This window comes from Taudactylus pleione, unplaced genomic scaffold (assembly GCF_031769625.1).
Source record: "Taudactylus pleione unplaced genomic scaffold, aTauple2 ptg000065l, whole genome shotgun sequence".
Classification (NCBI taxonomy): domain Eukaryota; kingdom Metazoa; phylum Chordata; class Amphibia; order Anura; family Myobatrachidae; genus Taudactylus; species Taudactylus pleione.
Window position 1 is genome coordinate 10,967,926 of NW_028284467.1, and position 9,852 is coordinate 10,977,777.

A 9,852-nucleotide genomic window follows, 5' to 3' on the forward strand; every position below is an offset into this window, starting at 1 on the left:
CTTCGCTGTGCTTTTGCCAGGTTAACTCATTTGATTTTTTTAGCGGGAGGAGGGCTTCCATCGTCATGTGAAGCTGAACCACTAGTCATGAACATAGGGAAAGACCTTAGCCATTCCTTGCCACTCCATGTTGTAAATGGCATATTGGCAAGTTTACGTTTCTCTTCAGATGATTTAGATGTTTTTTTCAAGGTCATTTTCCTGAACTTTGTCATTTGGGATTGTATGTGCCCTCTACTATCACATTGGGCACCGGCCTTGGCAGACGACGTTGATGGCATGTTATCGTCTATGTCATGACTAGTGGCAGCAGCTTCAGCACTAGGAGGAAGTGGTTCTTGATCTTTCCCTATTTTATTTTTATCGGAGAAAGTTTGGTCCTCCATTTATGTTATATTGATATATATGTGCGGCTAAGGCGCACACAAACACAGAAAATATTTTTTTATTTTTGTTGGAGACTAGTGCACTTTGTGGGTTACACCACCCTTTAAGAAATGAGCCAGCCGGCCCTTTACTTATGGGACACAGGCGCACGCTTGGCGCTGCTCCTTTGTTGATGCACGTGCAGCTACAGCCCGTACAATTCACAAACACAGAAAATATTTTTTTATTTTGTTTGGAGTGCTCTTTCGGGGTTACAGCACCCTTTAGCAGTCAATCCAGCTGGCCCTTTATTTATGGGACACAGGCGCACACTTGGCACTACTTTGTTGATGCACGTGCGGTTACTGCGCACACAATTCACAAACACAAAAAAATATATTTTTTTATTTTGTTTGGATTGCCCTTTGGGGGTTACAGCACCCTTTAACGGACAAGCCAGCCAGCCTATTACTTATGGGACACAGGCGCACGCTTGGCGCTGCTCCTTTGTTGATGCACGTGCAGCCACAGTACACACAATTCACAAACACAGAAACATTTTTTTAATTTTGTTTGGAGTGCCCTTTGGGGGTTACAGCACCCTTTAGTGGTCAATCCAGCCGGCCCTTTATTTATGGGACACAGGCGCACGCTTGGCACTACTTTGTTGATGCACGTGCGGCTACTGCGCACACAATTCACAAACACAGACAATATTTTTTTATTTGGTTTGGAGTGTACTTTGGGGGTTACAGCACCCTTTAAAGGTCAAGCCAGCCGGCCCTTTACTTATGACACAGGCGCACGCTTGGCACTACTTTGTTGATGCACGTGCGGCTACTGCGCACACAATTCACAAACACAGAAAATATTTTTTTATTTGGTTTGGAGTGTACTTTGGGGGTTACAGCACCCTTTAACGGTCAAGCCAGCTGGCCCTTTACTTATGACACAGGCGCACGCTTGGCACTACTTTGTTGATGCACGTGCGGCTACTGCGCACACAATTCACAAACACAGAAAATATTTTGTTATTTGGTTTGGAGTGTACTTTGGGGGTTACAGCACCCTTTAACAGTCAAGCCAGCCGGCCCTTTACTTATGACACAGGCGCATGCTTGGCACTACTTTGTTGATGCACGTGCGGCTACTGCGCACACAATTCACAAACAGAAAATATTTTGTTATTTGGTTTGGAGTGTACTTTGGGGGTTACAGCACCCTTTAACGGTCATGCCAGCCGGCCCTTTACTTATGACACAGGGGCACGCTTGGCACTACTTTGTTGATGCACGTGCGGCTACTGCGCACACAATTCACAAACACAGAAAATATTTTTTTATTTTGTTTGGAGTGTACTTTGGGGGTTACAGCACCCTTTAACGGTCAAGCCAGCCGGCCCTTTACTTATGACACAGGCGCACGCTTGGCACTACTTTGTTGATGCACGTGCGGCTACTGCGCACACAATTCACAAACACAGAAAAAATATGTATTTTTTTAGCACTTGGGGGGAGCACCCCTGACGGACAGAGCACCCCCTGGACAACACTACAGCACCCCTTTAGGACTGGGACACTGCACAGGACTTTGGAGTGGCACCTGACTGCACAACACAGTCCAGCCAGCCCCTATGGACTTTGAAGTAGTGGACACAGCCCCTATGGACAACAGCAGCACAGCACAACACAGCCAGCCCCTATGGACTTTGAAGTAGTGGAGACAGCCCCTATGGACAACAGCAGCACAGCGCAGCACAGCACAGCACAGCACAGCACAACACTACTCTGCACTACACTACACTACACTACACAGCCCAGCCAGCCCTAACTCCCACCCTCCCTCTTCACTGTCCACAGCCGAGTGAGAAAATGGCGCCGACGCGGGTACCTTATAAAGGATCCAAAACCCGCGAGACCCGAAAGGCGGGATGATGACGTTTTGCCTCGATTTCAGATCCGAGTCAGGCGGGAAAAGTCGAGCCTGACTCGGATCGGCCTCGGATTGGGGGGGCTCGGGGGGGTTCGGATGTCAGAAATCCGAACCCGCTCACCCCTAATTTAGACATTCTGGAAAAAAGAAGAAAATACATTATTAGAGCGCAATCCCACGTATTAGACTCTGATAACAAGGAGCAGAAATATCAGGACCACTTGTACTGCAGACACAAATACCCCAAATATGTAATTTTAGACATCACTTCATTTACATCTAATGTTTTTGCACCCAATTTGTAGGAGTTACTTTAAAACATAATTGAAATTAGTAAATAGACCCCACTGTCACACAGACTAGAACAGCCGGACCTGGTGCATTGGTGCAAGCCTGTAAGATCCGCTGTCACTGTCAGCATTAATTGACATTAGGGACATATATTATATATTTCAGTTGCTTTCAAAAATATACTATTACCTCATACATCTCTACTCTCCTGGAAGTCGCGGGAGGCTCCCGATATTTCGGGTAACCCCCCGCACCCCCGGGAGAGTAGGCACTTCTCCCTCATTCCTGCCCACTTCCTAGTGAAGGGCAGATTGGGGGGAATTTTCAAGAAGATCGGGGGTCCCCGAGTAGGGGTCGGGGCTTAATGATGCAATTCTACAAATATTGTCATGTGGCCCGCCCCCTATTTAAATATGTGCTATTTGCATCAATTAATTACAAGGGGGTGGGATTTTATACATTCATTTATACTAGCACCAGGAGTTGGTTAATATATTACCCTTTCCCCCCTTTTTTAAGGGGGCAGGATTTAATTACGCGAACCATCAGTCCCTTCCCATCTACATCCACCTGCTTCTCCTCTCCGGGCTTCTCCCAGGGGAGGAAAAATGAAAAGTTAGCCAGTATGTAGTACTTGTTAGTGGCACTAAAGCCAGGAGAAGTAGAGAAGTAACCCATAACAACCAATGAGCTCTAGTCATCATATATCTAGCACAGTCTTTAAAATGATAGACGCTGATTGATTGCTTTGCAACTTCTCCACTTTATCTCTCTTAGGGCTCTATTTACTACAATCCGCATTTGTAATGCAGATTGTAGTGTGATATTACCGGCTGATAGCCAATATCACCGGGATTTACTACAAATCCCTTGCAGGGACAGAGCTTGTTTAAAGCTCTGTCCCTGCGAATCCCCTCCGGAGCCTTATCACGGTATTTTTGTAAAAAATACCGTGACAAGTGCCCCGCGCATGCACCGACTGGCCGTCGATGCTACCCCCGGTCGCCATGCCCTGCCCCCATCGCTAAGCCCCACCCCCTGTGATCGCAGACACCCCGCAACCCCCCTTCCCTAAATTACACTTACCTGCAGTTATCTGGCCTCTGGTGATGTCCTCTGTAGCTCCGGTCAGCTGACATCCCATACTGCACTGGGACCCTGTCAGGTGACGACCGGGCCCCAGTGCAGCATGGGAGACCAGATGACCGGAGGGTGGACATCACCAGAGCCCCAAATTCCGGTCCCTGGACTCAGGTAAATTTGTTTTTATTTTACTTTTTTTTACAGTGAATCAGCGTGTTGTCTGTTTAGACCATACAGCTGATTACTGGGACCGGCTCCGGGCTCTGCTCTGCACGTTAGAGTGGAGCAGGAGTCCGGTAGCCGGGGGAGACCCTGGATAATGCCATCTCCAGATGGCGTTATTATCACAGGGCTTTCTCTGGTATTTTTTCACATTTTATTTTTAGTAACTTTGGTCAGATCACATTTCCCATTACAATTATGGGACATGCGATCTGCTTACTAAAAATAAGTGATACTTAGGGGTTGGAGTTGAATTTTACGACTTCTACTCCAATTGCCTTTTAGTAACTGTAGGTGATACTTAAATAATTTCGTCAGGTTGCTGCATGTCAGGGAATGAGGGAGAGAGCCCGGCGCTGAACGATATCGTTAATGATATCGTTCAGCGGCTGTGCTCAATGGGCCTGATTCAGACCCACTCGCGAGCGGCTGTCCGCTCGCAAGTGGGTCGATGTTATGGACTGAGCATGCGCACGACGGAGGGAGCTCCGTCGTGCGCATGCGTCAGACGCGACGAGCGAAGGAAAGTCCTTCGCTCGTTGTGTCCGATCAAAGGGGGCGTGCTGTCAATGTTGATTGACAGCACGCCCCCTTTGGTGGGCGTGCCTCCCTGACGGGGGCGTTCCTAAGGGAACGCCTCCCGTCAGAAGCCGGCCCACTGACATCACTAGTGATGTCAGTGGGAGTGATTTTGGCTCTGATAGAGCCAAAATCACTCCGGAGCTTGCGGTTGAAAACCTCAACCGCAGGCTCCGGCTCGCAAATTCGATGGTCGCGATGGTCTCGACCATCGCGACCATCACAATGCACGCTCGTATAGCCTGTGGGTGGTGACCCACAGCTATACGAGCGTCCAGGAGGACGCTCCATGAAAATGGAGCCCGGCCCTCATTCAGAGCGTGCGCTCTGCTCAGAGCGTACGGCTCTGAATGAGGGCCAATGTCATGAACGACATTGAGCACAGCCTGCCGGGGACGACACTACACGATATCGCTCAGGGAGCATATCGTGTAGTGTGTACCCACCATAAGTCAGAGATTTTTGCAAAGCCAATATTTATGCAAATAGAGCGATTGTTAGCCATTGTGCATGTATGAAAGCCGCACTGTGCATACACAATGAATGCATTGCACATATGCTCAAACAGAGGAACCACTTGCAAAGTGCTAGTCAGAGATGGTAACGGGGGGTGGTTGGTGGTTAGAAAAACGCAGGCACGTCAGACCGTTTAATCGCTGTTTCATGGGCGTGTATAAATTAGCCATTGTGATCTCCTTCACAGCATGAGAGCTGTCTGCGTGTCAGGAGAGCTGCAGTGCTTGGATTTGGTCAGACCTGACTTACATGCCAGATGTGCATCAATGTTAACGATGTTTACACTGTTGCATGTCATCGGATGGATATGAGAAGGCAGCAGTGGGCGTCCCTATGCTCGGCTATGCTTTGGAAGGCATTAGCATATTTTAGCAACTGCGATCCGTGAGAGTAAATCTTGGAATCAGGCCCTTAGAGGAAGATTTAATTAAGCCTGGAGAGAGATAAAATTGTGAGCGTTATATCACCAACCAATCAGCTTCTAAATTACATTTTGCAGGCTGTGTTTAAGAAATGATAGTTTGGAGCTGATTGGTTGGTGATATATATTTCACAATTTTATCTCACATCAAGCTTTGATACATATGCCCCTTTGTCTATTAAAAAAAAACATAAAGAAACTTCCGGTGCGCGGGGCATCAAGCATGGCCACCTTTTAGGTTTCTCCCCAGAAAGGGATCTTGACATCTACCTTAATCCACTGTATTTAGGACACTTTTCACTTTACTAACCAGCCTATCACCTTGCCCTGGTAGTGGTGGTTTGATATTGTCCCTAAGGGAGTCTTTTACCACCGGAGTCCGCCCGTGTGTTTCAATGGCCTGTATGACCTCCTCAATTGTGGCAAGAAACTTACAGTAGAGACGGTTAGCTGCTGACTAGGCTCTGTTCTGTGTTAGTGGCTGGCCCTATGCTTACTCACCGAGATCATTTTACTTGAGGATAGCTTTCTGTGATTTAGTGTTTCTGTGCTGCACCTCCTGAAGTTCCCTTCTAATCGCCGGGTCCCCGGAAAGGATTGCTCTATCCTGCGCTGTCAACAGCCTGGAGGCTCCGTTTTACCTTCCAGCGTGGGGGTACATGGGAGGTTTTCTCACCTGACTGCCTGCTGTGAAGTTGAGGATGTGATTCTCTGCTCTCCCCTGTAATCGTGCTGCCTGCCAAATACTGGACATGCTCCTGTGTCCTTGAAGTGAAGTCTTACTTGCCGGTGTCTCGAGCGTGCTGGCAGTTTTGGATGTCCTGTTGGTCCGGACCCTGAGCTTCTCCCTGCTTCCCACTGTCGCTTGTGCAGTGCCTGAACAACTGCTGTGCGAGATGATTCTCTGAGCCCTGAAATACTCAGAATGGAGTTATTTCCTTCCCCCCTAGCAGTAGCGCACGCAGGGGGGTTTCTGAGTACCCAGAAACACCCCCTGAAGGACCTAATTGTTTTTTTCAGAGACGGGGACAGCCTTGTCTCCGTCTCTGCACCAGCCGCAGTCTAACCACCACGATTGGAGCTGCTGGGCACTGCATACAGTCCTCCCAGAGAGACCATCAGAAGGAGTGTGTGTGCTGCTGTGTAAGACAGGGTGTGTGCTGCTGCCGTGTCTGACATAGTGTGTGTGATGCTGCCATGTGTGACAGTGTGTGTGCTGCTGCCGTGTGTGACAGGGTGTGTGCTGCTGTCGTGTGTGACACAGTATGTGTGCTGCTGCTGTGTGTGACAGGGTGTGTGCTGCTGCCATGTGTGACAGGGTGTGTGTGCTGCTGCTGTATGTGACAGAGGAAAGAATTAATGGGGAATATTATTGATTTGTTGTTTATGTACTGTAAAAGCCTCTTTCTTGGAGTCTGAGTTAGCCACTATCTCTGATTATGTGCTGCTGTGGATACAGTATATACAGCATATATATATTTGCTTGTTAAAAAGAAAAAAAAAATCAACCGTTTGGAAACCCCCCTTTAAAATTCCTGTGTTTGCCCCTGCCTAGCCAGCTGTCCTCTCTCCAGTATAACTGTGAGGCTGTTTGATCTTTGTGGGCTCTGGACTGTCTGGGGATCTAGGAAGGTCATTTGGAGTCAAGACCCTGTGGTTCCTTTGCTGCTGAGCTTCCCAGAGAGTTAGACGCAGTGCTGCTTCTCCACCCCAGGTACTAACACTGTTTGGGCTTTCCTCTTTTTTTAATAACAACTTTTAGCTAACCCTCTTTCATTTTACCCCAATCTATTTTCCTACCTCCCTTCTGTGTGACTTCTCCTACCCCTCCTTCTCCCCTCTCCCGTACCAGGTCATATTTTGCCCTTCTTTAAACCCCTACTTCGATCTATATTGGGTAACTGACAGTACCCTATTGCGATTTTTATGCACTTTACGTGCTGTATAAATTAGGGATGAGCGGGTTCAGTTCTCAGAGAACCGAACCCACACGGATTTTGGGGATCCGGAGCGATCCGAGCCAAGCTTGGATCTCCCTCACCCGTGGCAAAACATTGCGATCGGGTTGTGAGGTTTTGTATTGAGTGGGCTTAACGCTGATCACAGCCGTCTGTCACAGCTCTCAGCCAATCAGCATTAAGCTAATTTAATATGCACACAGTAAGCAAAAGAAGATAGCACCCACCATCCCCCGCTGCCTGACACCTCTGGCACCCCCCACTGTCGACATCCCCCACTGCTGACACCACAGCTGCCGACACTGCCGGTAACCCCTGCACTGCTGCCCCACATACTGAGGACACTGTCAGCGACCCCCACACTGCCGCCACTGCCACCACTCCCACACTGAGGACACCACCAGCACCCCTGCACTGCCGACACTGTCAGCACACATGCACTGAGGACACTGCTGGCACCCCCGCTCTGCCAACACCCTGCACCCTGCATTGAGAACACACCTGCACTGCCGACACAGTCAGCAAACCTGCACTGAGGACACTGCTGGTACCCCCACTGTGCTGACACCACCGGTACCCTGCACTGAGGACACTGCCAGCACCGCAGCACTGCCATTCCATGTACTGAGGACACTGTCAGCAACCCCGCTCTGCCGACACTGCTGTCACAGTAAGTGCATTATTGGTGTATCCACCCCACACTGTATAACACACTGTATCCGTGTTGGAAATGGGAAGCTGAACTGCCACATGTTAGTGCCACCCACTGTGTCGCTTAGTTTAGTCAGCCAGCTAGCTGGATGCAACCTTTTGGCCTTAACTAGATGAAAAAAATTATATTGTGAGGTGGTCAAAATTGTTTGGAAATGACTGGAAACAAATGTTATTGAGGTTAATAATACTGTAGGAACAAAAACAGGCCCATTTTATGTGATTTTAGCTGTTTTTATGATATTTTAAGAAAATATCCAGATCGAAAACCAAAACCGAAAAACAAAACACCAAAGAAAAAAAATCCCAAACCAGATTCAGATCCAAAACCAGGGGATATCCATATCCAAAATCAAAACCAAAACATGAGGGTCGGCGCACATCTCTAGTTTAAATTACCCAGAGGCTCTTAAGTGAGGTTACTAAAGCGGACTTGCTGAAAACTACTGTTTAAGAAGGATGTCAAATTATTTATCCCCATTCTTTGCTTTATATATTCATAACCTTCTGGTCTTGGTCTCTGAGGTCATTATCTTTGAGCTGAGATCGCTTATTATTCTCTTTAGTATGCAGTAAAGTGAATTGTATAATTTCACTTGGGAGTAGTTTGCGGTGAAAGCCGTGACTACCCCCTTGTGTTATTTTGGTAGGGAAAATTAGAAAATGTTCCTGGAAGAAGCTTGGTATCACAATGCGCATTATATTGTATGTTTTGCATATTATTACAATATTATTGTGGATTTCTATTACCTGAAACAACAAAAAGTAATCCCCCAGGTCCCTATCACTTGGTCAGAGTCTGGGGTGCAGAACCCCAAAAAAGCAAGTGAAAGCCAGCCACCCCAGTGAAGCACACCAGTGAGAGACTAAAGTGTTAGTATGTGTTAATAAGAATAAAGCAAAAACTATGTGTTACTAGGTGAAAGGTGTAATTAAAATGCTAAGAAAATAAATCTAAATATATATATACACACATTAAGTGAAAATAAATAAAGTGCTAAATAAAGTGTTAAAGTGTGCCACCCCAGAGCAGCCCAACCACACCAACCCCAGGAGGCACCGCACCCCAAACTCATCCCCATAACTGATAGGCATAGATGGGACCAGCGTTTGGAGGGCATGCTAGTTCTTGTAGTGCCATTAGGAGGACATAGGGGTGACTCCAAGGTAAGCTGGCTCTCAATTCAGGTATATTTGTAAGTGCCATTATCATGTGGCCTTATATTGGGCAATTATATAGAATCAGTATGAAATACCGCCGGCCCTGAGGCCGACAGTTCGAATCCCGTCAGTCTGGCCGATAAAAGCAGAGTTCCCGGCAGCGGAAGCCCGACAGCGCTGGAAATCCCGATCGTGGATAGGCAAGTATCTACTAACCTAACCCCCTAACCCTCCTTAGGGGTGCCTAACCCTAACCTCCCCCCCAAGTGCCTAACCCTAATCCCCGATCTAAGTGCCTAACCCTAACCCCCCCTTCCCCGCTGCCTAAAACTAAGTCCCCCTAACTAAGTCCCCCAAACTGTCCCCCTAACCCTAAGTCCCCCCCCCCCGTGGGTGCCTAACCCTAAGTCCCCCCCGGGGGTGCCTAACCCTCCCTCCCCCTAGCCTAACCCTAACCCTCCCGGGGGGGTGCCTAACCCTAAGTCCCCCCCGGGTGCCCTAACCTAACCCTCCCCCCGCGGCTGTCCGCTGGCGCCGCCCGGCGTCGGGTAAATGACAGGCGTCTAGATATAGACGCCGGTCATGTATCCCATGCCGGTATAAAGCAATCGG